Source organism: Falco naumanni, chromosome 1 (assembly GCF_017639655.2).
Source record: "Falco naumanni isolate bFalNau1 chromosome 1, bFalNau1.pat, whole genome shotgun sequence".
NCBI classification, from domain to species: Eukaryota; Metazoa; Chordata; class Aves; order Falconiformes; family Falconidae; genus Falco; species Falco naumanni.
In genome coordinates, this window is record NC_054054.1 from 87,846,221 (window position 1) to 87,873,567 (window position 27,347).

At 42.7% G+C, this 27,347-nt stretch overlaps 1 protein-coding gene across 1 annotated transcript in view; it reads left to right on the top strand.

Moving 5' to 3' along the window:
• HIC2 (HIC ZBTB transcriptional repressor 2) overlaps nt 1–27,347 on the top strand; it is a 44,294-nt gene that overhangs the window by 9,854 nt on the left and 7,093 nt on the right. The window contains exons 2-3 of the mRNA XM_040603515.1: nt 112–181; nt 25,324–25,467. The gene's annotated coding sequence lies outside the window, so the exon portion shown is untranslated. The remainder of the gene's footprint in view (nt 1–111; nt 182–25,323; nt 25,468–27,347) is intronic.

Below are 27,347 nucleotides of genomic sequence, written 5' to 3' on the forward strand. Positions count from 1 at the left end.
AACTTCATCATCTTAACTAAGAGGTGATTTGGAATAGTTAATAAGGAATAGCTGTTCTGGAATAATCCCTTTTTAAGACAAACCCTTACTCTTTCTATAATTGTATTCTAGGAAGCTATTCTGTACTGAATCAGCATGGGATAGAGTGCCTAGAAGACGTTCAGACCAAGCACAGCTAGCGGTGAGTGGGGCAATATACACTGGGATGCCCTATTGCAACTGTTGTGAGTGAGTGGAAGAATAGCAACATTGGTTGCCTGTGCATCTCTCTTGAAGGCAACTGAAAGTATTACATCAAAACCACTGTACAAATGCCTCTCTCTGAGCAGGGATAGTATGAGCTGCCTGTTACTGTCTGAGCGTTAACCTCGTGTTACAGACAATGCATGTTTCAACTCGTAACTGATTACAATTTGATTAAATGTTGGGGTGTGGAAAGGACTTGTGTGCTTTTTTCCAATGTGTATATTTACATTATTATGTAGGAGCAATCAATTTATCAAACCCATGTGATTATTCAATAGCATAAAAAGACAACTGGTCAAAGGAAAACTTTGCTTTTAAGGTGGACAGGAAATTGGTTTCAAAGAAATTTGCACAATCTTTTTTTGAGGAGAACCTACACTAACAAACTAATCAAATACAGGAAAAGGCAATAATTTATAATGCCATGAAAACTTTCCTGCAGCATAAAATTGTGTACTTGACCTTGCCAAGGAGGATGAGCTGGAGTAGAGATGGTGCTCATGTGCTTTACTGCACTGTAGTTGTGACATAGTAGTTGTTAATTCATAGTTCTCCTGACTTTTGGAATTCGTCCCATCCCTTAAAAGGGAAGGTGGCAGCCTGGAGTGCAGAAGCTCCAACTGCAGCCCTTTGGATGTTAATCCACCCTGACTTTCCTAAGCCTCCTACTTAAATCATTATCTTAATGAATCACCATTGCTGCTATCTTCAGTGCTACACAGGAACATGCAAATTTTAAACAGCCTGGGGGAAAGACCTTTTTGTCTGCAAAGTGCTCTGATACTTACATTTAGATATTGCCATGACAGGTACCTTGGATGCTACTTTCTGCCTAACCCCATGGATAGATCATGGGGCACAGTGTCTCACCTGTGTATGCCTGCTAGGCGGCTCTTGGGGCATGCCAGTCTGTTGACTTTAAGCAGCAGCTTTAGCTCAAGCGGTTGAAGCCCGATCACTGTGCAGGTTTGTCATTCATCTAACTGCCTGTTGGCTATGCATTTCTTTAGTTGCAAAATGACAAGGAATCAAGGGAGTGAGAATGGGGGTCCCCCCTCAGCTCTGTAGGTGCTGTTTTGACTTTGAGTAAGTTTCTTCAGCTCTTCACTTGACTTTTTTTCACAGCACAAAGAAATATGCCACAGAAATGTTCATGTATCGAGCTAAATTTTCTCCCAAGTAGGTATCAAGAAATTTGATAGCAGAAACATTACTAGCTTGCTAGAAATTCTTAAGAATACTTGATTGAGGAGAAACTGAACATAGTGAAGCCACAGCAGAGTATCCCCAAGACTTTCAGCATTGTGTTGTCCCATTTCCTTGAAGAGTCAGCTTGGCCAGGTATTGAGCTCTGCCCGCTTCCAGCTTTTCCACATGATCACTTGAGAAATGTTTACTTGTAGACAGTGGGTATGGAGAGAGCGCCACGTATAGCAGTTTCAGATGGCGAATCTTTGTGGTTATTTGCAATATGCACTGAAAGATCTGGTTGCTTTATTCATTAAACCAAGAGCTGAGGAAGCTGTTTTATGCAAATGTCCTAGATAGTGAGCAGTACTCTTCTCAAATTGCAAAGTAAATTCACCCATTGTCTCCTTTCTGTGGCTCAGAAGAGCCCACTCCCTTACTATGGGTAACTTTTCCTCACCACTAATACTTCTGTTTCTGGAACAATGGCAGGATAAATGTGGAAGATACCAGATGAACAGAGCTCCTCTGGTCTCAACTGGGAGAGGGCCATATTGACAGGACTGAGCTTAAATGCGTTTTCTGCAATAACTCAATTATCAAGTCCTGTCCTGCTGAGATATGCCCATAAGAGGCCAGAATATCTATCTCAAGGAGGGCATCCTCATTCTTCTCAGCTAAATCTTCCCTGAAACCAGCCAAGCTAGAGCTATATCTTTTTAGACTAAGAAAAAAATTTCTTGGCTCATGCTAAAGCTAAGGACCGTTCTCAATTGGTTACTAAAGAAAGGGGATGTGAGCAAACAGTATGTGCTGACTTTTGGCAGCTCAAGGCCTGGACAGGAGTCCAGTGTGGTGCAGGAGATACAGGAGATACTAAGTGCTTCCTCACCCGTTTGTGCACATCTTCCTGGAGAGCAGCAAGTAACTAGGCCTGTGACTCAACCTTTTTTGCCTGCCTAGTGTAGCCCTGAACAGACTGCCACTTTCTTGTAATAGTGTTTAAGACTCTCTTTGTAAACTGCTTCGCAATGATAACTTTTCCGCTCATTGTGAGCAGACTGTTGTTTTTTCTGTATTCAAACTCCTAGCTGGTTCCAATCCCTCACCGGATGGCAGCATTTTATAATACAAGGGGTAACTTAACTGGGGAAGCCATCTATTGGATTCAGCACTTCAAAAACTGTCAGAGTGGGGATTTCGGATGAAATAACAGAAGTTATTTTTATATGTGTGTGTGTATAAATATGTGGAGGGTGTGTGTATATGTATTGTGTGTATATTTCAAAAGAGAAAATTGAGGTGACTAACATTCAAGGCTGAGTGCAAAACTTAAATGCAACTTTTTCTCATTCCAGTCTTGGAAGCTAATGGTGATGGGTGTGGGCAGGTCTCTGGCTGACTTTCTGAATTGCCTTTATGTCAGAGCTCCAGCAAGGGATTTGGTGGAATTTCTCATCCTACTGAGTAAAAGTGATGTTCTATCCTACACTAGTTTCCTTAGGAAACAGAAGGAAAGGGTCACTTCTCCCCAGCACTTAACACACCCAGTGTTATTTTTGCAGGCAGTGTATGCAAAATGTTTGGAAAATGAAATATCCAGAAGGAAGGTTTAGATTTCAATATGCTGAACTGGATGACATTATTCGCCTGGCTTTTGCATGCTATCTTATGCTCACAGATAGTAGTAGAGTTTTGTTAATGTACAAAGATCGTTATTTCTGTAGTTTGCTCATTCAAATTCAGAGGTTTGTAACTGTGGAAGTAAAATGTCTGTGCTATTATTTTGTGAAGCTGTCTTGAGGTAGTTTTGTTAACCGCATGTTCACAGGAGTCTGTGCTCAAAATAGCTGCTCAGCTTTCTGGTCAGGTATGTTGAGATGCAGCGTTTCAGCTAATAACTTTTTGTGTTATCTTTCTCATGGTGCATTACAACTGCCTCCCACAAATTTTGAAACTGGGGTCAAACTGCTCTGATGTTTCTCCCAGCATTTGCTAATTTGGCAGTATTTGAGCTGCCACTAAGAAGCAGAGAAACTACAGTTGAGCACTGTGACTGCCAGTGCTGTTATGAACAAGTGATGCACATAGCACTACATAGGTATATAGATTTTAATCTGCAAACATATCTATCATTAATTTTGAGGGCTTTCAGAACCATGGTAGCTCAGCTAAGGCAGGGGAGATAAGCCAAGCAATTATATGGAGCAGCTGCATTTGGTGAGGCATGTCTCTTGGGATTAGTAGGGGCCTACAAAGCAGAGTAGTGAATTGTGCATCACAGTGCCAAGTCTGACTGGTCCTTCAGGACAGTCAGTCATTATATGGGGATGCCTTGGAAATTTCTTAAGACTGGGATATGTGCTGGGGTAAGCTTAAGAAAGCTTTTTTGGTTGTATAGATTTTAATGCAGCAATGCTTCCCCCTGCGTGTTGGGGAGAACCGTGTCCTCTGTGCTTCTCTGGCTTGTGGAACTTGTCACTGGATGCACAGGTGAAAGGAGGTAGCTGTGAGCTCCGAGCAGCTGCAAACTGCTGTGCTTTTGGGAAGACTTTGAGGGGGGGAAAACAGCAGGGATTTGAAAGCTGAAAGTTTGACTGGTTTGAACTGGGTAAAAAAGTTGAGAGATCTGTGGCAGCAGTTGCTGGGAGATGAAAAATTTCACCTGTCACCTCAGCAGACTACTTAAGAACACTGTCTGAAGCAAGCCCCCAAAAAGTTCTTGCCGAGAGACTAATTGCCAACTGGGAGGAAACACTGCCCCTGAAGAATGGACAAACTCTCTGGATGTTTACCCAAGCTGGTAAACCAAACAGAAACCATCAGTATGCTGCTATGTAAATTCATGGTATGCCACTATCTTACACACTATGCAGTTCTGATTATCATCTCCCAAAGGTAGTAGAGAGCTAGAGCAGGTGCAGAGAAGACCATCAAAGATGGGTCTCAAGTCAGTGGGCATGATTTCTCTCTTTGCCATAGAGATGACTTATTACAGAAAATGCAAATGTTTAATACTATCATGAATGGGGTGGGGAAGGGGAGTAGGGAGTGATTCTTCATGGTTCTGATGTTAACTAAATTGATTCAAAGCAGGCAAAGAGGAGGCACTCTGTCAAGCAACAGTTACCATGTGAAACTCATTGCCAAAGGGTGTTATGGATAGCAGAAGTCTAAACAGATTGAAAAATCGATGAAAGACAGATAAGTTCTTATTAAAAGTGATGGCCTGGATGCAGCCTCTGGATCAGGTGATCTTAACAACTGCACAGGGTACAAGAAGGGAAAAGACTGCCTGCACTCTATTTTACTGCTTTTCTTTCTCCACCCCTCCTCTTGATGCCTTCTGGGGCGGGGGTGGGGGGGCTTGTTCTGGCTACTCCTGAAGAACAGACCGAGCTAGACCTTTGCTCTTATAAAACAGCTCTTTTCATAGTTCAAAACTAGAAAGGAAACTAGCTACGCTGCAGTGCAGGGAACTAGTTTTGCCTTGCAGCCCACGAGTAACTTCACTGAAATGAAGAGAATTAGGAGCTGAATGCCTCCTAACAGCTCTAAAATGTGTGTGTTATAAAATGCCTCTGTAGCCTGTTTTCTTCATTAAAATTCTGACTTAACAAAAAACTGAGCTTGTTAATGAAGCTGTGAGTCACTACAGTGTTTCTAGTTACTTTTCTCACTTTCTGTGTTTGGTGCTCCAGTCACCTGGTTTGCCTGATAATGCACCTAATGAGCTGGCTTAGGCATTTGAACTCGGGTAGTAGTGACACCTTGGTCTGAGGATGGCTGCCCTCCACAGAAAGGACTGGGGAGCACGATAGGGAGGGAAGAAGCAGCAAGTTGGGAAGGAGGCTGAAGAAAGGGGAAGATATTTAAATCTCTTGTATATGCACACAAGCAGGAAACTAATATGGAGCAGGGCTTATAGTTGTGACTGCTGTGGCACCAGTCAGTTGGTATTTGGGAGGTGAAAAAATCAGTTTTACATATTGCTAGACGATTGTACTGTAATACAGCAGTGCCTCCTGGCAGGGAAAGCAATGTAATGTAAAGCAGTACAGCGTGGAAGAGCAGTTGGAGAGCTGTCAGGAGCTGAGTAGCTTGGATTGCTTCCACATGAACCTGGGAGCAAGCAAGCTTGCTGCAGCGTGGCATTCCCCTGCCCTGAGGAGGAGTATGGTCTGCAGCATGAGTGTGAATAATGCACCTTACAAACAACGCAGCTCAGCTCTCTGAAGGAGGGATACAAGAGGTTTTTCTAGGCAAAACAGTAAGAGTGTCTTTCTTCTCTTGGGAAATTTCTTTTCAAGCTCAGAGCCCTTCTGAGTTCATATGCCAGGCAGCCCTGAGGCAAATGAGTTTGCATCTGTCAGCTGTCATTGCCTGGCACAAGGCTGCCAAAGGGGTAGCAAAAGGCTGAAGGCTGGAGCTCTCCTGTGCAGGCTGCAGGAAAGCTGCTGGGTCTGATCTGATGGGGCAAACAAGGGAGTAATGACTTTTTTTTTTGGTAACAGTTTGTATTTCCAGAGGGCTTTGCTACATGGCATTGGCCTTTATTCCAGTTTTTAGATGTTGGACTGACTTAGCAATCTTACTTGTGGTTTTTAACCCTCCCCCCTCTCTCTGCCCCCAGCATTTTTCTTCCCTTCCTCTGCCTCACTCTACATATTGCTACTATAAATTGCTTGGGATGATGGGTCCTGCTTCTTACTTGGAGCCTCTGGATGCTATTAACAAGTAATTGCTGGAAAGGCTTGTTTAAACATCAAACCCCTACATTATTTTTTAAATTGCCCTTTGAGGTGGCTGAAATGCTACTGAAAGATTACTTTAATACTGGACAAGGAGCTTTATTAGGTAAGGGGAATAGTGTTCTCACTAGTATTTCTGAGGTACCAAGTCATCTTCCTTTTAAAGAAGGGATGTATAGTTTTACTCCCCCTGCTTGCTTCTCCCCTCACACCAGCAAAACTGATGTTTGTAGCAAGGAGCAAAGAGGTTTTATTAGCTTTATCTTTTCAACACATTCAGATTATTTGGGTTTTTTTTCCCCAAAAACCTGTAAGAATAGAACAATTAATTCTGCATGTTTGCTACCTAGCCACAGCTTGAAATCCATCAATACTAGAAAATTATCCAGGGAGATTCTCTCAACATCTAATACATATATGAGGGTTGGCCAGCATGATGTGGGGCCAGGACAGTGTCTAATACACTACTACTCCTGCTGTAATCACATCAGTCAGATTACTGAATGGTTGACCTGCAGTCACGGATGAGCTTGAACAGGATCCTTCACCATTTAGAAACCAGCAGCTACATGCATGATGCACCTCTCCTGGTAAAGACTGCTGTAAGATTGGCTGAATTGCAACTGGTTTTGCTCTAAATGTAACTGTGGTGTGTTCTGTCAGTGGCAATATGAGTCACCGTTAGCCTAGTAGCAACCATTGGACAATCGTGTGAAATTTATGTTTATTTCACATACTGAAAACTGTTAGGCAGATCTCCTTGCAGGCTGAGTGTCTCCTGACTTTAAGAACAAATGGTTCATTTTGCTTTGACGTTCATGCAGCCGCAGGGATGCAGTAAATGTATTGACTTTTTACTCCTTTCTACTCTTTCATGTAAGTGTACACACATTATTACAAGAAAGATGCATGTGAGCTCATAGCTGTGCCTCATCACTTAATGAAGTGTTTGCTTTAAGGAAACGACATGGGCCTTCTGTGGAAGCTCTAGAAGCAGTAGCTAGTTTGCCCAGGCCTTAGCCTCAGCAGGCAAAAAGGAAGACTTCATTTCAGATTTCCTAAGCTTGACAGGTAGCTAGGTCTGTGCTAGAAATTAAGGTGTGAATTTTATAAATATAAGTGCTACCTTGGGAGGGAATAAACAAATAAGGAACCTACTGCAGAAATGGTTTGAGAAATGTCACAGATTGTGAAGACAAACATGAATTTGGAAGTAGCATGGGGAGGTTTCATGACCTTCTGCATTTTTCACCTAACATTGTGTCTGATCAGGTGAAGGTGTCTTGTTCCTCTGTCATCTTCCCGATAGCAAAAAAAAAAAAAAAAACCAAAACAAAAAAAAAAACCAAAAACCACCCAACTTTATCTTTTTACATGTAGTGTAGCATGTGTATTAAGATTTGGGCGGGGTGGGGGAATGTGGATATTTCTCTAAATTACTAAACAAAATATGGCCAGACACAATCACAGCATCTCAGTATGTATGCCACAGAAAAAGAAGCAAAATGCATATTGTAGGGAATTGCTGTACCTCTTGCTTTCATGGTGTATGAGTGTTTCTTTTTCCCTGTTGTTGTTTATTCCCATTTGTGTTTTAGCAGTCTTTATGTTAGGATTTTGTGGGATATTGAGCAGAAGTCAAGTGCACTGTAGATCTAGTGGCTAAAAGCTACTGAATTGAACAATCTTTATAATACCTAAGAAAAAATACTTCCTTGAAATTACAATAGCTGCCTTAAACAATTGTCATACATCTTGGTGAGTTTAGGCCTGTCTGTACTCAGGCGCTGCTTGTCTTCTGCCAAAGGCTGAAGGAAAGACAGAACGCTCAGCTGCGGAAAGTCTGTCCCTAAGCATGAGGAACAAGAGTTTGTAAGAAAGTACTGGGCTTTTGGCAGATGTACCTGCTTTTGCAGGGAGACCTTCAGGCCTTTTTTGCCAATTAAAAAAAAAAATAAATTTTTTTTTGGTTTGTTTAATGCAGTAAAGGATTTCAGTTGAGAAAACAGTGAAAGCTTAAGCAACCTAGGATCCTTGCTTTCCTTTTCTAACCTGGTGAATGAATAAGAACTAGATATAACAGGAGGTAATTATCTGGGAACTCTAGATTTTAAAGGACAAGGCAATGAAAATTCAGTTATAAAGGGAATTGAGCTTTAGCTGATTATTTAATTGTTTGTTTTAAATGTTCAGCGTGTTTGGACTGAAAAGTTTATGAAAAGATAAGAAAACAAAGTCAGAAAATGCTTGATGGATGGTTACTTTCTGAATTTTCAGGCAGTATGATTAAAATGAGAAAAAGAAAATGTCTAATAAAAGTTACAGGGTTTTTACTAAAATAAGAAAAGGAGGAAAAAAAGTCAGCTGAATAAATACCTGTAAAAAAGAATATATCTTTCAACTAGAGATAGTGCAGCTCTCCGGTTAGCAAAAACTAGTACCAAATTGAGAGTAGACTATATTTAGTTGCAAATCAGTATGGCTTAGTAGTTACCAGCCACTGATCATCCTTTATGAAAATAACTAGAGCTCAAATGTAAAACAAGATTAAAATTGGTAGCTTTAAATGACTTTGATTTTAATCCACCCTTCCTCTACTATTGGATGCTATCTGAATAAATAAATAAGTAAAAGCTCATTTAGCTGCTGGCATGGCATTGCCATGGCTTTTCCTGTATTTGTTATGATGTGATACACAGATAAAGGGAACTCCCTCTGTATGTTCATGTACCAAGTCACTAACGTAACACTTGGTCTTTTCCCTCCCCTTCCTCCGTCTCTCATCTCCATTATCCTCCCCCAAAATTTAAATGGGAAATTGAATTTTGAATTTGTCATGTTTTACATACTTCTCAAGGTGTGTGAGCTGACTCTGAAGATGAGTGCACCTGGCCTCCTATTTTCCTGTCTCCTGTATATTTGATACAAACTACAAGTGTGTCCTAAAGAGTTTTTTCTTATTTTACTCCTGGTCACATATTTTTGTACTGCAACTTCCAAAAATTAAAATTAATTATGACCTTAGAGGCAGACAGTCCAATAGTGAAATAGCTTGCAATTTTGTAGTTTAATTGAACTCTGAAATTCCACCGCTTAAGATTGCGTAAAACTTTCCAATAATTTGTTTATATATTATTTTAAGAAAAAAACACCTGAATTAGGAGTCTGGTTCCAAGTAAAAAAGGATAGCTATCTGGCTAATCATTGCTATGCACTAGATCACTATTTTTATTATATTATTTTTGCCATTTTCCCCTATAAAACTTCTTCAATTGTATAATGAATGCATTTGATTTAAGGGGACGCTCTCCAGGATTTTATGCCCCAAGACAGACATGTCACAAAATAGCTGGAGGTTAAAGAACCCCAGTTGGATTAAACACTTGCAAGTACTGACAAGAGTAGGAGTTGAGCATTTGTATGGAGACCTGTATGGAGGCTCCTGGACAGCTGTTCTCAACTACTGCTTGAAATCAGCTACTTTGTTTTGTTCTTACCTAGAAATTCAGACTTTCTGAGTCTTCAAAGAAAACGTGTGCACTGCTATCTCCCTGTGGGAACACAGCTCTGTCTGACAGAGAGGTTGCTCATAAGATGGCCTGGTTTTCCCAAAGTCTGAATTATTTTTTTTTTTGTGGAAAAATGAAATGAATAATTGCACTTCTGTACTAAATGTGGGGATTTTCCTTAAATGACTTCTTAAATAATTGCTTCTGCATCAGATGTGTCACTAAGTGTCAAGGTTTCTGGAAGTGCACATCCTGTATATTGCACAGTTATAAAATACAGCTGGGCCTCCATTTGTCTGTTGGGAACACAGACCTGCTCTTGTGATTTGGTTTCATGTTGCTACAGAAGGATGTGACAGTGTACATTCTAAGATCTCATGACAAATGTGTAAAGTTCAGTGCTCTTACCAGGCTGGCTGCTAACTGGCCAGGAAATCACTAACACTGTAGCTGGCAAAGAGTAAAGGAAACAAAAAAGATGCTAAATCTTGGTTATGGGAGAATGAACTGTCATGTAATGGCCTTATTCTGGATTCATCTGAACAGAGATGGCCAGTGAGATAAACAGATGACTGGGATGTGGAGTATGGGAGAATTTCCCTTTGCTTCCCACTTGTGCTGGACGGATGAATTGGGTTCGTTGAATCCACTGTATCACCCAGCCCTTGAGGGATTATAAAGCAGAGGCGGGCTGTAAAAAGACCTACGCCACTTCAGAAGAACGTTTAGCTTGGCACTGCCTTCATCCCTGGTGGCTGCTTGTGATGCCTGGAGCTATTTACCGTAGGGATGAGCAGACAAACCTGATGTATGCTCAAACCTGGAAATATGAATTAATTAACCAGTGGAATAACTTATGGATGTGGTAGTTCCTCATAAATTAGACTTTTCATCAAGACTGGTGCATGCATTCTCACTCGTGTACTCCCTCTCCTAAAAGCTGTTGAAAGAATTGCTTGCTGGAAAATGAAGGCACTTGTGCTATTAAGGAGGAATAAGAGATGAGGATCCTACAGGGCCTTGTCGTTCTCCACCTCTGAGCTCGCGCATGCTGGTCAGCAGCTTCTTATATCCATTGGTGCTCTGGCTCCTTGTTAAGTACTACAATGTGCTTTTCATGAGATAGGTGGCAGGGGGCAGTTCTTCATGCTGAAGAATACTTCTGTATAGTGACACAGACTATAGCTCTGCCAAGTAGCTCCTCTCTTTTTATTATCTGTGTCAGTCATGAAGATATGACACAAAAAATGCCATTAATGCATTTGTTGCCCTAAAAAAAAATTTCTGTTGGCTCTTTCAGCTGCTTAGGCTAGCAGCTAGTATCCTCCAAGGCTTAGTGAAGAATTAGGTTGAAATTGCCAAGGGGTGTCTCTTCCTGCACTGACTTAAGAGATGTATGAGGCTCGCTCTCCTTTGTCCTTCCTTCATCCTGCACTAGCCATATTTGCCTTGTGCCCTGTCAGCATTTTCTGCTTGGGAATGGCTGAGTGGACTTTGCTGTGTTAGCCGTGCATCTTTTTTTATTTGAGGGAGATCTTCAGAGTGCCTATTTGGCACAAATCAGTTGAGAATTTGCTGGTAATAAGTGCAGAGGAAGGAACAAAAAGAATATGTGGAGCTCCCTGATATGTCATCTTCCTTTTTTTTAGGGCCTTAACCCTTTGACCCTGCTGTTCACTTTCTCTTGGCAGTGCCTTGTTCCTGCTCTTGGTGGAGGTCTTTTGCTTGTCCCTGAACTGGTTCAGCCCCCAGAACACAAATGCTCTGAAGCTGCAGTCGCAGGGTCGCTGTCTGTCTCCAGAAAGTAATGTGGCAAGGGGCTCTGCATGCTATGGAGAGCAGCTCCCCCCGTGCAAGGAGTTACAGGATACCGCTGGGGGTAGCTACAGCTGGTATGCGCTGGTACTAATATAATCCCGCAGGACTGTATCCATGAGACACAAGTGTGACATGTGAGGTATTTAAGGAGACACACCTGTTCTAGGCACAGGCCTGGGTATTGCATGCCTTGGAAATGGAAGTTTTTGGTGGAGCAGGAAAGACTTTAATTTCATCCACAGCAGGGCTTTGCTTTCTTCCTTCTCCCCATTGTCACATTATTTTATAATTCCCTAATATTAAACAATCCTGCAGCCTGTTAGCACTGGACTGTTTCAAAGGCCAGGCTAGTGTTTGCATTTGAACTTTTTTTTACCTTGGTGTGTGATTCCAGAGTGATCAGCAGGAGAGAACAGCTTCTGGGTTGACTGATGGTTTGGGTGTAACTGCTCCCAAGAAAGGGCAGAGAATTTGCAGAATGTCATCTATGTGTGGGGCTGGGTTTTTCAGTCCTTTAGATAATTCAGATTTTATGTTGTGTTTACCTGTGTTTTCATTATAAGGCCTCTGTCTTGCAATTTGGAGTGGTAAATCGCCTAAAACTGATATAATCTTGCAAAATTTTGTACAAAAATATTTTGTCCCTTTGGTTTGAAGTCTGAGTGTCTTTCCTGCTCTCCTTCCAATCTGCCCCCATGCCAAAAATTGTTGTTAAATGGTTACTTTGCATACAGAAGAAAAATCAAGCAAATGCAAAATAAACCTCATGGTTGTACAGTACAAAGAAATTAACTTGCTTAGATTTGTAATTTTTTTTTGAGTTAATCTGACACTTGGCAGATGTTTGGTTTTTTGTTTTGGGTTTTTTTGCCATTTCAAAGGGGATGTATTAAGATGAAGGAAAAAAATTGCAGGGTCTGTCATATGACTTGATTCGATCTGTCTTGTCTTTCAATTAGAATGGAAATTTTCTCTCAAACTTCTTTATGTGCCTTTTTTTTGATGTTAATGTGGAATCTCCTATTTGCCTTGGTCTCACTCCACATGTCCTTTCTTTCCATGGATTCCTGTTCTTCGTGAGGTTTTAGTGCTTGTTGGTTTAGGACAGCTTCCAGGACTGGGGCCAAGATTTCTCCTGTACCTGATAGATCATTGTGTGAAAATAGTAGCAACTGGACAGTCTTTTCCTCCCATCTGTATTTTAAACAGAATCTTCCAATAAACATCCAGTATGGCAATTGTTGTTTGTAGAACTAATAATGGCTGGTGGAAATAAGGAAGAGAGGGTGAGAGGCATGTTTTACTCTAGGACCTGGTTAGTTTGGGCAGTTAGGCATCTTGGGGGGGAAGGTGGTTATTATTCCCTTCTATATAGCTCTGAATTCTGAGTGCGGTGGACTGGAATAACCAGACCCTGAGGGGACAACAGATTCTCCTTCGCAGAAATGAAATGGTGTTGGCAGGGAAGCAGATCCTGGGAATGGAGACTCCTCGGCTCCAGCCTCACCTGGTCATGGGGTAGGCTCACTGTAAGCAGGTCACTGACCCTTATGCAAGGGGGTATAAATCTGAATCTTGTAATCCTATCGTGAAAGATGGCTGCAGTGTGGCAAGTGGTGGCTCCTCTCCTGCAGAGGTGCTGACCAAAACCCATGGTCCTCTTTAGTCTCTCTATGCTGACATTCACAGCTTGACCAGCCCCAAAGCCTCAAATTGGTTTTTTTTCCTTGTGGGCAGACATATTTTTGTACATATGAACGTGAAAATACATTTGATTATGGTATTAAGAAGCAGAATACCTCATTGTAAGGAAAGAATCATCCTCATCTAGTGGTGGTGCCTCCCAGGCTAGCTTTCTATCTCTGCACATGACCGTACTTTGCTGCACAGACAGGGCCTAAAGTAGATGTGATCTCACTATTCTCACCAGCTGGTAATGGTGGGCTCTCACACCCCCATGTCTACTGGATTCTCCCAGAGTTAATCAATGTCCAACTAAAAACTAAAGAGATTTATTCTAGGGGATTTTTGGGGGGGGGCGGTGGTTGGATTTACTGAGATTTTTTTGTTCCTTAACTGCACCCTGCAAAATGTCCCGGCTGAGTTGTTTCCAAATACTAGCATCTCTAGGGAAGGGGTTATAAATTGCTAATTTAAAGCCTGCAACAGGATAATTAACTAACCAGTTTGATGTAAATGGCTTAATGGGGCTTTACTAGCCCCTTTGAACTTAAAGTAGCACTAAAAAGTAAACTGTAAATACCTTCAAGGAAAGTACTGGCATGTTTGAATGTGGGGGTGCTTGGTTGTAAGAAGCAAGCCTGCTCGACTTGCCAGGAATCTGGTGGCCTGTGTGACAGCAACTGTGTCAAGGAGGCGAGGGGACTAACCAGGCACCCCTTGGGGAAGGCTCTTCAGCTACCCTAGTTCTTCAGGAAGCACATAAACTCTGATATATCAGGCTTTCAAACCTGCCCTGCCTGCTTTGGAAAAATTAAATCACAACCTCAGTTTAAATGCAACTGTAATGAATTTTCTTCATGATTGAAGAAAAGAAAAAAAAAAAAAAAGAAAAAAAAAAAAAAACAACAAAAAAACAACCCTGAGGGGGAGGCAGCCACTAGAGTCCACCCTAATTTTCCTGGAGTTGTATTTGCATTAAGGTCTTTTGGCAAGTCCAGGCAGAAACATATTACACTTTGTTTCAGAAGACCTCGTTACCCACTGAATCTGCTGAGACAATGTACTACTACAGCCCTGCAGCAGATTCCAGTTTCTGATGTGTTTTGGGGACTTTTGGGAGAACCTCTAAACCTTCATTCTTGCTGGGCTGCTACAAGATTCCAAGAGAGGGTTGACAACTATTAAGCTTCTAGAAATGAAGATCATCACAAAAATGGAAACATCTTGTGTAGTTAGGCATTGATTTCACTTCTGACGATGTAAACTAGGGTGTCAGAGAAGGTAATTTCAGGCCCAAAGGCAGGAAGGAGTATTCCCTTCTGTCCCTCCCTCTATGGAAGAGAAACTCCTCCTGGTCCGAGTGCTGCTCTGCTCCATCTTTTCACTGCACATGCACCACGCAGGGTCAGCAATAATTTGCAGGAAATTTCTTTTCTTCACTGTTTATCTGTCTCGCCACCATCTTTCACCTCTTGCCAGCAGCCTTTCTGGGTACTAGAGGGTGTTTTGGAGTTTGAAGCACAATCCTCAATTGCTACTGTAACCTCTGACACATGGGATTTGTCTTACAGTCAGCTCTGAGTGTTTCTGGTCCTTGGCTGTACTTCTCTGCCTGCTCTGTTGCACTATCCCAAAGACTATGAGACTAACGCTGAGCCAGACCAGGGCTAATGCAGGAAGAGGGCAAGACCTAACCTTTACAGTGATGGGCTTGGATGGGCTAAAACAGATCATGATGCCTCACCATCAGTAGTGATGGATCTATTTCTCTGTGGTTTGTTTTTCTGTTTTGTTTTTGGTGGTTTGGTGGGGTTTTTTTGTTTGGGGTTGTTTGTTTTTTTTTTTCAGCTGGGAAAATAATGGGATATGATGTACCACTGGCAAGGTTAATGCTGGCTTTAAAAAAAAGGAACATAAAAGCACTGAAGTGTTGTAGAGGGCAGTGATGTAGGAATGCCGCATCTTATTTTAAAAAAAATATCTGGCAGAGGATTCAGGCCTGCACTCTAATTGTTTAGGTGTCTATGGGCCTATTGTATGCAAATATCAAAATGCTCCACTGTGGCCTTTGGAAGAAGAGGTAGTAACATGGCACTTCTCTGCTCCTACATGCTGACTGAAGAAGTTGGCACCATAGCACTACCTGCTTGCTGTGTGTGGGTGGGAGCACAGTGCAGGATTAATTTGGAGTTGATTGTGTTGGCAGGCATCTATCAGCAGAGCTTGCCCAGCTGCCTGTGCTATGCTGTGGCTGTTAATGCTTTACTTCCATGAGCACTAACCTAGATCACATATTTTAAAAAATCAAAAATGCATGTGCTATGAGAGAGAGAAAGAGACCTTGTGAGCAGAAGAACTTTGTACACATGCAGTGTAGATGGCTGGAGACTCCCTTCAAGGAATGTCAGAAGACCTTAGCATGCCAGGATATCTTGGCATCTGACTGTGAAATGCAAATACTCAGTCTCAATCCATCATGCCCATATGCTGACATGTATCCAAGGGGAACTTCTATGAATGTTGTTGTTATTCACATATAATTTCAGCTGCCTCTTTGCTTCCCAGCACCACCATACCATATGTCCAACTGAGTGCAGTGTCTTCCAGGCCTTTTATGCCAAATCTTTTGGATTTGTTTCTCTCATGGGGAGGCAAAATGGCATTAGTGTGCATGTCTTTCTCAGTGGTCTGGACAAGGGGATCAAGTGCATACTCAGTAAGTTTGCAGAGGATGCCAAGCTGGGCAGGAGTGTTGATATACTTGAGGGTAGAAGGCTCTACAGAGAGATCTGGGCAGCTGGACCGAGGGGCTGAGGCCAATTGTATGAGGTCCTACAAGGCTGAGTGCCAGGTCCAGCACTTGGGTCACAACAGCCCCATGCAAAGCTATGGGCTTGGGGAAGAGTGGCTGGAAAACCGCCTGGCGGGAAAGGACCTGGGGGTGCTGGTCAACAGCTGGCTGAACATGAGCCAGCAGTGTGCCCAGGTGGCCAAGAAGGTAAATCAATAGTATCCTGGCTTGTATCAGAAACAGTGTGGCCAGCAGGACTAGGGAAGTGATCATCCCCCTGTACTTGGCACTGGTGAGGCCGCATCTCAAATTCTGTGGTCAGTTTTGGGCCCCTCACTGCAAGAGGGACACAGAGGTGCTGGATCGTGTCCAGAGACGGCCAAAGGAGCTGGGGAAGTGTCTGGAGCACAGGTCTTATGAGGAGCAGCTGAGGGAACTGGGGTTGTTCAGGCTGGAGAAAAGGAGGCTCAGGGGGGACCTTATCACGTTCTACAGCTGCCTGAAAGGAGGTTCTGGGCAGGTGAGGGTGGGTCTCTTCTCCCAAGTAACAAGTGATAGGACAAGAGAAAATGGTCTCAAGCTGTGCCACTGGATATTAGGAAAAATTTCTTCACTGAAAGGGCTGTCAAGCTCTGGAACAGGCTGCGCAGGGAAGTGGTTGAGTCACCATCCCTGGAGGTATTTAAAAGACATGTACATGTGGCACTTAGGGACATGGTTTAGTGGTGGACTTGGCAGGGCTGGGCTAACAGCTGGACTGTATCTTAAATGTCTTTTCCAACCTAAATGATTCCGCAATTCTATGTGCAGCAGAGGAATAAACCCTGTGTTTGGATGGGGTTGGGTTGTTTTTGAGGCTATTATCTTTCTAATCCCCCCCCCCCCCCCCCCAAACCGTTCTGCAGATTTTTAGTTTCTTCATTAAGTCCTTTAAATGATATGATCAATTAAAACCCAAATGAACAAAAAAGCTTTTTCACACTGCCTATGAAAATAGAAGTTAAGGTAAAGAAAAGTGGATTGCAATAATCTTCCTTTCTTTCACATGAGAGATGGTTGGAGTTTGGACTCCTTTCTGAAGTCCTAGTGTACTTTATGTATCTTCTAATAACCATATTTTTGTCTTTCACTATAAAAGTTTTATACAAATAATAATAAAATACGCATGAAGAAAGTTACCATGACTAAGAATTTCTACTGTGCTGTTCATCCCATTGAAAGACCCAAACTTATCAGTCAGTATTTTGGGCACTTCAGTAAATGTCAGCACAGTTGTTAGTCCTGTCTGAAGCTTTGCATATCTCTGTGACCCAGTATCTCTTCTCAAAGGAAGAAGTAATATTTGCAAGACAGCAAAGCAGAATTTATTTTCTCACCAGCTTTGCTATTTTTGTTATGAATAACTCTTTGAAAAAGAAAACCCACAATAATCCCCTTTCCAACACACCTTTTGTTTTGAAACCCTCCAAACCTGACACCCATATTTGATTTATTGGCTCAAGAATAACAGGGAAAATGTGAGCAGTAAACTCTGACCCAACATTCTCTATGGCTACTGCTGGAGAAAGTGCTGTTACGCATAATTTGCTCTTTCCTGACCTTTTCTTTTCTTTTTTTTTTTTTTTTTGGTTGTTGCTGTTTAGAAATGCAAAAATATTTATCAACACTTTTTGCTGGCTATTATAAATAATAGAAAGTTGTGTGAAAATTGGAACATAACGAAGACAAATTTTAGAGTGGTGTCGTCTGCAGGTTTTGGGTGTGTTCACTGATTGCCTCCTACTTAAGAGAGCAGCTGGAAAATCCAAGTCCTTTCCCAACATGTCAAAACCAACTTTTTCAAAGGATGCAGTAGCTGTGCCAAAGCACCTTGCCTGTTTGTAAGCAAATGCATACTATTGGAACTATCTCTGCCTGGGCCAGCATTCTTGCATGCAGCTGACTGTATTAAATCAATTTGATGAATTACTATATAATTTTTAATTTTTTTACAGGCAGGTCCCTGCTATTTCTTGCCTGCACAAGATTAAATGGGCTTTTACGTTACATACCCTGTTAAAAGACTTCAATTGTCTGGAATGAGTCTGTGTGTGCAATGACTGGTCCTGGAAGGGTCTGGGGATTTGGGATTATTGTCAGGCTTCTTACACAGAGATAGCAGAGAAACAAGGTGTGTGAAAGCCATGTTAGCATCCGAGATGGAGGATACATCATGACAAGAAGGATGCCACCTATGCCACTTATTCAGGCTCTTTATAGGAGTTGACTGTTGTTTTGGATTTTGGGGTGGTTTTCCTGATGTTAAAACATATTCTTTAAGTGAAGTGGCTGCCAAGAAAACATCTGGAGAATAGATTAGATTAACCCTAGATGGACTGACTTGATGGGCCAGAGAAAGCTGGATGGCATATGTCTTCTTAGGTTTGTGAGCCTCAGGATACGTGTGCTTTGGGGCACCTGCACTGTGGCGTAACAATGCTACAACTTATTCAGCCTTTCTCCGTGACAGAACTGTGTGTGGCTGAATAATGTGGGCCAGGGACTGAAAGCAGCTAGATGCTAGATACAGGTGTTCGGGAATGCACAATGCCAAGAGAGATGTTTTAATCCAGATATATCCTCACGAAATATACTCTTTTTACATCCTCTGGGAGTCTCTTGATGCTGTTCTATCAGTAGGCTCTGTTACAAGTTGTAAGGATATAAGAATTTTACTTTTTCCTTCCAGTCTAAGGTGTAGTATCAATGTTTGTTGTGGCTGTTAGCAGTAGTTTGTACATGTATTACTCCTCTGGCCAGATTCAGATCCTATTTATGTAGCTATAAAACTGCTGAATTGTTTCATCTGTGTGACAGAGGTTTCAGTCTCTCTGGCTGTTTTGGTTCTGTTTGGGATTTTTTTGCTTTTTTTCTTTAACCACTTTCCTTGCTGAGAGGGGAGAGCTCTATGGGAAGTGATCCAGGAAGCTTTTAAAATAGCTTTTTAGTGTGTTTTTGGTTTATTTTAACTCTTGCTCAAGCTTTTAAATATGCGAATTGCCTCTGTGAATTCTCATCTGAGTGCCTATGAAACCTGCCAGCCAAGCCTAAATCTTGCAGGAGGTGTGGCCAGCCACATTTGTGTTCTCAGAGTTCTCTGGCACAGACACCTGGTACACCTGTGTCTTCTGCTAGTTCAGTACTGTCACAATATCATGCCTGTTTCTCTGGTACCTCCTGTTTTTCCCAAGGTTATCTTCTATAAATAGAATCTGCTCCAGCTTTTCACTCTCCCACACCTATCTTAAGGAGAACAATTACCAATGAGATGCTTTTAATAATGCTGAAAGAAGGGTGATCCATTCTTCTGTACTCTTTAAGGCTTTTTTCTGACATGAAATAAATGCACAAATTGCTTAGCAATTTACTTTGGTGACAAATGTAAAGTGAGTAGGTTTTGAAATAGTTAAGCTTAAGTATTTAAACACTTGATAAACCATGGGTTATCCAAAGAATAAAATTGGAATTGTCTTGCCACCTGCAGAATTCCATGCAAAGGTCTCAATCTGTGTTTAAAATCTAGTCATTTCCTTAACTGTTGTTAAACTGGTGGAAGTTACTGTGGTATCTAGTGTTCACCTGTCCAGAAACCAAAACTATGCTCAACCCAGGCCAGCAGAGATGCTTTGGATGATGCAGCTACCTGTTAGCAGCATGTGATACAGCAGCCAGAATACACAAATATCTAAAGCATTCATAAACCAGAAAAACTTCTTTAAAATGAAAAAAACCCAAACAAAAAAAAGCAACTAAATGGAAGCACATAAGGGTTTGAAGTGATTATGCTGACCTTACTGTCCTTTAAAATATGCCTGCAGTAGCCCAAAGCTTAATGTCATATGAACCAAGAGAAATCAAAAAGAAGCTGTCTCTATAGGCTACATGATGAGCTGGTGGGCAACTACTCAGATCGCAGGGTGCTCTGTGTGCAGGACGTACCTACAGACAGAAATGCTGTGTAAAGGAATCTGCTGGCACACTGATACAGTCTAATTTTCCAGCATGTATTTAGTGGAAGGATAAGAATCTACTACAGCTCTTTAACATCACCCTTGTCGTGATTACCTCATGATAAAACATTAATTTCTCCAGTGTAAATAAAAGCATAGCAGATTTCCCAAATAATCTCTTAAAGTAAAAACAGACTGGTGCATAAGAGTAAACAAAGTCAGAACAACTGGTCAACCAGAGCTCAGAATGAAATGGGAACAGCAGTACTTTTTCAGGTTTTGTAGCCGCGTCTTTGCTGGACTTTGACAATAATTTATTACCACTAATACTGTACTTTGTGAACTTATACAGTGCTTTATGAAATAAGACATGTTTCCTATTTTAAAGGTCTTATAATCTTGTGGGCTGATAAGGGGTGCAGATCTTCCCTTGGATGTTCATAAATAACATTAGCACTAAGAGTTTTATTAGTGCTGGGTCCTTTCAAGCCTGTGGCTCTTTCTTTTTCTTAACAACACTTCCCTAGTCAAGTGCCAAAATAAGGATTTTTGACACCTTGATCTTCCAGACTGGAACGGTGTGTGCATTCTTCTGTTCTGCTTGTAGTGAAAGAGCAAAATGCAGAGTCCCAGTGCAGTGGCTGTTGCTCTGCACGGGTTTAATCCATCGCCTTTGCTTGCCTCTCCGAGACTACAAATCTGGAGTCTGGGTGATGGCAGCAGAGAGCAAGCTTGGAGGGGGGGTGGTGTGTGTGTGTAAGTGCGCGCGTGTTTTAAATAAACAAACAATGGAACAGCAACTTCAACAAATTGTGAGTGGTGCTAATTTGTTACAGTGCTGTCTTGCCTTCTGGCAGTGTTGATTTAGGAGAAGCTGAGCAGACTAGAATGGATGTGGGGAGCCGCTGGTACTTTTGCTCTGGGGTGGGTATATGGTTCAGTATAAAATGCTTCTAGGGGTCCTATCCTGAGGAGCTTTCAGATTACTGGGTAAAGCATGTGTACAGGCTACCAATTCTCTTTTCAAAACCAAATCTTGGGCAAAAGTACCTTCCTCTCTGCCTTGCTCTTTCTTCCCCTTCCACTTTTTTAAAAATGGAGAGATGTTTTTGAATCATCACAAGAGCCTGTAATTTGTGTGTTTTGAGGACTGCCAGAAAACCCTTAACCCTGACAAGAACAGTGTATAGGGAAGGAAAGGAAGAAGATCCTGTGCTTTGGATTGTAGCAAAGTTTTCAACACTCCCTGACCTTGCTGGGCTGCCTCTGGTGCCTGAGGCTGTAATCCCCAAAGCCGAGAAACTGACAGAGAAGGCTGGCCAAATGCACAGGAGAGATCTGCGGGCCTGGACCACTGTTGGGCTATGCTGCAGGATAAGGATGTCAGGATGGAAGCCTTGCTGGGAAGAGGTGGACTTTGGAATCGTATGTAAAGTGATCTCCTTGCAGCCTGTGAGCTGAGCATAAAGGAAGTGAAGTCTCAAGTGAAGAAGACAGAGGAATAAAACAGTCAAAATGAGAAGTAGTGGTTGATGAGAGGCAGCTGAGGAAACAAAGAATTTTGAAAATGAGTAAACCCTGCTTTCCCCTTAGATTATCTTCAGCTTGGATAGTTTTAGATGCAATGCAGACAGTTTGCAAAACTTTGAGTCTGTTAGGCCTTCTGCTTTTACAAGCAATAGTGGCTTTCTGGCATCTTCTCATTTGCCAGGCTCAGAGCTGCAGAAACTATTTTTGGTGGTTGCAAAGAACCAAATTAAGGGTTCAGGGTGATCAGTTAAGAATTTGATTTGATTTGATGAGGGACGTTTGGCAGGTAGTACAGTCTTGATACTGCCAGGACCAAACTTCTCTTAAACAGAAGTTTGCTTGAATAAGCTTCACTTCAGTGAAGTCAGAGACAAAGATTTCCCTGAGAATACAGGGCTGAGTGCATGGTCAGTTCTTGGGGGGGGGGGGGGGGGGGGGGAGAAAATGGTGGATAAAGGGCAAAAGGTGCTGTATTTAAGGCATTGTTTATTTATGTTGAGAGCTGTTGCTGCTGCATCTGTAGGTACAGGTGAGATAAAGGGATGAGATTTGGTCTTGTAGAAGAAAATGAGACAGAAAAAATTGTTTCTGTGCTCACTGGTGTCTGGCATGCAGTGACAGAGATGACACTTTGGTCCAAGGCTGTTACTACCATGTCCTTCCAGCACCCCTCAGCATGGAGCTCAGTATTAACTATTGCAGCAAGCTCATGATATTAGCAGCATTCTGTATGCAGACACTCCTGTGGAGACTGCTGCTCTCTGCAGAAAAGTTTGCTGAGTCCACACAAGAAACAAAAATAAGCAGGCAGATTGGGAGGATCTTTATCAAACCTCTCTCATTTCTCCCAGTTCTCTGAGGCCTTGTTTGCTCTAACAAGCGCTGTAACCAAGGGTCTGAGTCACAGTCGCTGGCGGATTTAACGCTCCCAGCTGCTGGCCTCATCCCTGTCCTGGAGATCCCTCCCCAGATGCAGGGACATTTGAAAGGGCCATGCATTTGCTCCAGTATTGCTGTGTTTCACAACGCAGTTATCAGCTTGTACCTGTGTACTCAGAGCCCTAAAGCAGTGCTGCAACTGCGAGGGTGCTATAAGACAGTCCCAGCTGGAAAAGGATCATGATGTTCCTTTTTCTCTGATGTTCCTTCTCCACCGTGCTGCGTGCTCTCACCCCCTGAGCAATGCTCAGCATGAAGCTGCCACCCTGTGCACCCCCTGCCAACTGTGGCCTACCATACTGAAGGACAGGGCCCAAGCTTTTAGGACCAGAAGCATCTTCTGGTTCGGTGTAATTCATAGGGTTGTTGATCTTGCCTAACACTCTCTAGGATTAGCTGGGAGGTAGCCACAATCCTTTAGTCATGTCCTACATTCTTGCACTGTAAAGGGACAAAATCTGTACATCAAGGCGGAAAGGTAGCTGGGAAACAGGAAATTTGTGTACCAAAGGGGCCTTAACTGGTGGATGGGTAGAGGGTGTCCTTCCTCCTGTGTGGGCTGAGCTACTCTGCTGAACATGTGGGTATTTTAGTGCAATAACAAGTCATTAGATTAGCATGTGATATCAGAGCTGCCTTTACTACTTGCAATGCAGATACGGTTGGAACTGAGCTTGCTCAGTTGTTGCAGGGCTGCAGAAGAGCCCAACATCAATTGCTGCTCACTGGCTTCTGAGGCTTTATTTGTTCTGTGCCACTACTGTGTTCCTGAGATCAACTGTGCTCTGCAGATATGCAGGAATTTTTAGTGCCTGGCTCTGCTCGACAAGATCTGCAATGTCCATGCCTCTCTTCTCCTCCCACTAAAAGGTTTAGGTAGTCTTATGCTCCTTCATGTCAGCGGTGAAAATAAATGTATAACATAAGAGGGCTCTGTGCTTAGGAATTGGCAGGAAGTGTAATTTCTGACTGCAGTGCGATGTTCTAACAGTAGGAAACACCTTTGTTTTAAGCCGTTCTCTGCTAATCTCTGCCCTAGAGGGGAAATAAAACTATGGAGAACAGCTTCTTGCTTCACAGTAGCAAAATTGCTGTAATCTGGGTGTAAATCTTCATTTGAGCTGCTGTCCAAGAAATACCTTTATAGAGCATTCAGCCTTCCTGAAGCTGAGTGTTGCTGAGTGTTTAGCAGAGCCCTGATGCTGGCAGATGCAGCCAGCAGTATGTTGCTCATATGCAGTCCTAGAGTGTGTGATCTCTTGGAGAGGGGGAAGCTCCAAATCCCTGGGGATCTGGCCCATTACGCTTAAAGCTGCACACTATTTAAATGTGGGTTGGCCTGTTCATGCTGGCAGTGGTCTGTTCAGGCTAGTTCAGCAAATGCTCTTGGCTCAGCATACCCAGGTCAGTAAGCAAACACTTGCTTACATTTCATTTCTTCATTGTATTGACAAGATTTAAAAATCTTCAGTCTATAGCAGTCAAAACAGGGCGATCTGAATACAAAAGACCTATTAGTTCAGTGTGAAAGGGATTTAGTTACAGAACTGTGGGGGTAAGAATGCAGGTGGGAATGATGGGAACACTGTCCTAGGCCTGAGCCCAGCAGATGACCAGGAAGAATGAACTATCTCCTTACATTCAGTGCTCTTTTCATGAAGACCTTTATATTTACTAGGCCAGTGTCCTCCTTTGTGTTCTCCCTCATCCAACTACGTTAATTATTCTAAGTCTTTTTCATTTGGCCTTGTATCTTTTAAGGTTAAAATGATAATCAATATTTTTCTAACTTTTAAAATGTAAGATTTCTATGTCTGGCAGCACAGCTGGAGATATGCAGCCATCAATGCAGCAAAAGCTATGCACAAGTTTCTTCACTGTGAGGGTCTTAAAACCTGGTTGAAATCCCTGTAAGGCTGTAGGTTTAGTCTGTTCTGGGGTGGGTTTTTTTGTGGTGTTTTGGTTTTTGGGTGGGTTTTTTTGTTTGGTTTTGTGGTGGGTTTTTTTTCCACTGAGGCAGCATCACCACTTGTAGAGAAGGTCTTGTGCTTAGCATCTACCCTTGTACTATCTTCCTTGATAATCCCGCCGGATCTGATCACACGAACTCTGGAGGAAGGAGGATAGGCACTGCAGAGTGTACCTTAGGTTTGACAAGCTGAGTGCCTTTCCCTGACATGGAAAAGATATTGTTGCTTTTTCCTTCGGGCAGGGAAGGGTGGAATTACAGATCTTAAGTTCTGTGACTCTTGTACTAGCTGCAGTTCACCCTGAATCAACTTGATCTTCAATCTCCAGGAACCTAGATTAAATTATCAGTGAAGCATCATTATAAATAGGAGAGGGTGTACAGTATTTTCTTTTCCCGTCTTGCACCACAGGTAACAAAAGGCAAAGGGCCCTGCCTTTTTACTTGATGCCGTAACACCTCTAAGAAGAGCTGGATTTCAAAGGCTTGGGAAGGGGGACAGAGGATTAGCATTTAAGCGTTTCTTCTATTGCCTGTGCTGTGTGGGGAATGAGATCATGAAGCTCTGGCGCCAGGCTTTTCTCCTCATAGAGGCATTTCCAAATGGTGATACTTAGTTGCCTGAATTCCTGGGCCGAAGGAAGCTGGTGCAGTCATCCTGGGATCTGCTGTTCTTGGATATGTATGGGCTGGTTCGAAGCTCAGTGCTGTTGGAGTCCTGAATGGAGGTGGTCAGAGAGAATCATCAAGAAACTTGCAGAAGCCTTCTGCTCTGTTTCCGTCGCAGTTCAGCAGCTCCGGGGAGATGGGTGGAGGGGAGGTTGTTCTAGTAGTTACATATTTAAGGCAGGTGGCCGTTTTAAAATGTACGTTTCAATTTTGATTGCAGTTTTTTAATTGCATTTAACAGCGTCCCTGCTGGTTCTCCATTCTGCATCTGTGCAGCCACGTTCTATTGATGGCCTGTTGTGATTTCAATGGAACATCATGGGATGTACCTGGCACGTCGGGCAGCACTGGATGGAGGTGCCTTTAGCCCAATGTACCTGGCATGGTAAGCGGCAACCAAGTGGTTAATCTGCATTCTACTGCTCATAGTCTCAGCTTGTATAGCAAGGTGTTCCTGCTTTGCTGCAGCCTTGCACTACCTGGAAATCACTTTGCTCTCCTGATGTTAGTGCTTTGAGGCACCCAGGGCCCCTACCCTTTTCATCCATGAAGATTCCCCTTCCCTGGGCAGTTTGCCATGCAGTAGAGAAGGACCTAGCTATGTCAGGCCCTCCTTGTTATTCTAGAACAGGAAGGAGAAGGGATTGGGAAATCATCTGATTCTTTTTCTTCTCTCCTTTTTGGGCCAGGAGCTGGTAAGCAGTTGAGTATGTATTGCCCATGTACCTAATATCCAAACGTTGCCGCACAGAGGTACCGAACAGGTGCTTGTGTCCATAAGCAAAGCTATGCTGTTTCTGCGGGAGTCCTGCAAGAGCTGCTTCAGGGAGCTGGGAGGGCAGTTCTGCCTGGCACTAATTGGAATGTAACAAACTAAACAAGGGCCACTTTAAGTTTGCTGATGTGGTAGCCTCTGCGAAATGATCCTCCATCCACCTCCTTTCCATGTCCACACCTGCAACATCAGCTGCACATCCTGCTCTGTCCTGCATGTTGCTTTCTCTCCCTTCCCCAGCTCTGCAGACCTCTCCCCAAGTAACCTGACATGTTGGTCTTACTTATTTTGAAGTGAGAGATATTCCTGTGAGAAAAACAAGGGCGATGCATCCTGTTTTCTACTTGAGCCCGCCTCACAGAGCTTTTGCTGCTCCACTGCCAATGATGAAAACGCATGTACTTGCCTCTTCTGAGTTCTGCTGTCTGCCTGCTCACAGGGGCTGGGGCACCACTTGGGCTAAAGCAGTTCCTGCATTTCTCCCTATGCCTCTGCTGCTCTGGAATTTGAATACCTTTAAAAGGCACGGGCTAATGACCTGCCAACTGCAGCTCCTGGGGGGAAGGTTAGTGGACATGAAAGCCCACTTCACTGATGCTTTGGGAAAGTCCTGGAAATAGGTTCTGTTGGGATGCAAGGAGAGGAAGATCAGATGAGCCAGTGAGCAACAGGAAAGCTCTCTTCCCGGTGAGGTTGTCAAGTGCTCTAAAAAAGTTAGTTTATCTGAAACTGAGGAGTGCAGAAGTCATCTGTGTCAGTTTCACCCAGATCCAGTAGCAGCTGGACACAGCATTTTTAATGTCAGAAGTAAATTGGTGGGGAAGAGCAATGTAGGAAACTAAATAACTTTGTCTTGTTCTTCCTTACACTCACTGCTGCAGTGTCTGCTTGGTGCAGCACAACTGCTTGGGAAGGTGGAGAAATAAGTAAGCAGGCCACTATCTTTTCCTAGGTGTATTAAAACATGTTAGGCTAACACTTTAACAGCATCTAATTTGATACATCACATCTAATCTGTTTGTTGGTTTTTATCTGCAGTACTGTTAGTTCACTGTTCAGGTGCTCGGTGTCTAGCCTTCTCATCCATCCACAAATCCTCTACGTGAAATGAGTGATTCCTTAGATCTGTTTTTGATTGATTCTTTGCTTCACTGGTGTTGCTTCTTAAAAGGTAAACAATATTCATATGCTGCAATCTATAACTCAGAGATGAAATCAAATAGCATCTCCTGCCAGAGGTTGCTAAGATAGCACATTTAGTAGCATTCATTCAGCAATTACGTTGAGGAAGAGATTTAGTGACATTACAGAATTGATTCTTTTTAGTGAATATGTAGATTTTATACTATTTAAAGGGGTGAAGGGATTCCTCTTCTCCTGTACTTTGGCAATCTAATTTTCTGTGATATCCAGAGTCTTTGTGGAAATTGAGAAAAAACTTAATTTTTTCTGCTTTGTAGTGAGAGTATCACAGCTCCTGTAGCAGTCTG